Raw genomic sequence first — 2,396 nt, forward strand, 5'->3', positions numbered from 1 at the left:
GAACAGTACATGAAATTTAATACTTTTCAAATCACTTCACCAATGACTTGCCTGACCGAGTTCATGAATGTTGCATCAGCACACAGTTCATTCAGAGAGAGTATGACTTTTCTATGAGAAGAAAAGTTTCCTAGAAGTCTTTCACTGTAACTCCCTCTGTCACTGTGTAGTCAAGGGCCATATGTCTCCCATGGAAGCCTTCTTACCAGTCTCTTGGGGTAGACATTGAAAGATGATCAGTGCTTGGAATGATTTGGTCCCTAATACTTTACTATTATTCAGTACAGGTTCTAGAACCACTTTCATCCACACAGGGGTGGAGTTGGTGGACAAAAAGCTGAGATGGAAGACAATGTTTTATTTGTATTTTGTTTGCCTAGATGGTAAGACAAATGAACAAACAAGTCCCTCATCTTGCTGCATTGACCACAGGCAAGCAAAGGCAATGATCACTTAAGTGATCAGCAGGCAGGATGTTCAAGTCATTATTGGGCAAAGAGTTCAGAGATAGAAGTTGATAGGTTAGTTGCCTATGAACTCCACCTTTGGTCACAACCCTTTGGAAAGGATGGAGACACATATTGTGCCTTCATACTTTAGTAGACACTGCACCTCACACAACATTCAGTTCAATGGGGCACTCAAGGACTGAAGTGGCTGGTGCCAACGTGTAAGGTATTTGTAAGGTGTATAGATCAACCCAGCCTCTGGCCCTGGAGGGACAATCACAGCAGTAGTGTGAGGATTTCCTTTTGGCATGACAGAGGTCTGTATTTGTCTGATCAAAGGCATTATGGTAGGGTCAGCTGGAGACGAGTACTCAGGGTCACTGGTGAGAGAAAATGTGCAGCTCCAGGTATGATCCTAGGAGAAGCTGGTCTGTTGCCCCAAGAGAAAACTCAAGGGCTGGTGATTTAACATTGGCACCTCTGCAGGTGTCATTCAGAATCAGAAGCTCATAACTGCTGTCTTTAGTTTTACTTTGCTCTATTCTGAGCATCTTCTACATTGATTAGTACATCTGAATCTTCATGTATATGCCCCCGATTCAGTTTGTTCTATTTCCTCCTCCTTCGATTTATCTCTTACTGAGCCTTTGCCTCAGGCCATTGTTTTACATCCATTTTCTGTCTCAAATTCTTTAGCTGTAAATCCTCTGGGGCCAAAGTTCCTACCAAGAAAATTAAAATCTAGATATTTAAATTTTTTGAATTTTTTTACACAAATAGAGCACATCTTTTCATTTCTCTGGTTGTACATGATGCAGAGTCACTCCATTTGTTAAATCATACCATACAAAGGGTAGTAATGCCTTTCTCATTCCACCATCTCACCCCCACACACCCTCCCCTCAACCTGCTCTCCTCTGCTCAATCCAAAATTTCTACTTCTTTCCTTGAGTCTCCCCCAGAGTATTATAGACCTGATCCACTTATCAGAGAATATATTTGGAACTTATTTTGTTCCATGATAGTCTCCAACTCTGTCCATTTACCTGCCAATGCTATAATTTCATTCTTCTTTAAGGCTCAGTAATATTCCACTCTGCATATGTACCTGTTTGTTTATACATTCAACTGTTGAAGGGCATCTAGGTTGTTTCCATGAATTACCTACTGTGAATTCAGCTGCTATGATCACTGATGTCACTGCATTACTATGATGTGCTGATTTTAAGTCTTTTGCATATACAGCTAGAAGTGGGAAAGCTGGGTCAAATGGTGGTTTCCTCAAATTTTTCTAAGGAATCTCCAATCTGCTTTCCAAAGTGGTCACACCATTTTTTTAGTGGCAAAAATCTGAATATTCTTTTACAGACACATTCAGTTTCTGTCATAACTGAACAATAGTTCCCACATAATCAGGCAATTTTGCACTTTTTCTTTTTTATACTGTCATTTAATGTGTGTATGTGTCTTTAGGTACTCTGCTAATTTCTTCCTCTGTCAACTGCTAGAAGTGGCTGAAGATCCTGCAGAATTTGGACAGGCTGCTCAAGAGCTTCTTGTCCTTCACCAACTGCATCAGGTTATCTGGGATTACCACTTCCCCTGACCATATTCCAGACTCCACAGATCACTTCACCCAATGCCATGACACCAGCACCAGACAGGAGGAATGGGCAGGGGCAACCCCTGGGCACTGTCTGCTGAGGACTCAGTGTGCCTCTCTGCACTGGCCCTTCTCTGGGTCCAGAGCTGAGCCCCATGGAGGCTTGTCTATGCACTACAGTGAAAGTTGAGGAATGTGTATATATTACACTATAAGGAGATATAGCGACATATGCCACAGTGGTTCTGGTGGCCCAGCTGTATGGACAATCTTATGCCCTAGATGTATGCTAATAGAGGAATTGGTGATAGGAGACAAAATCTACTGTTTAGGGAAAGCCCCAC

The 2,396-nt window shown here is 42.0% G+C and overlaps 1 pseudogene; it reads right to left on the minus strand.

Moving 5' to 3' along the window:
• Positions 1 to 409: 409 nt before the first annotated feature.
• On the minus strand, positions 410 to 1,260 carry LOC144253791 (KH domain-containing RNA-binding protein QKI pseudogene; annotated as a pseudogene).
• Between the last annotated feature and the right edge of the window lie 1,136 nt (positions 1,261 to 2,396).

The sequence above is a fragment of the Urocitellus parryii genome, chromosome 3, assembly GCF_045843805.1.
Source record: "Urocitellus parryii isolate mUroPar1 chromosome 3, mUroPar1.hap1, whole genome shotgun sequence".
NCBI classification, from domain to species: Eukaryota; Metazoa; Chordata; class Mammalia; order Rodentia; family Sciuridae; genus Urocitellus; species Urocitellus parryii.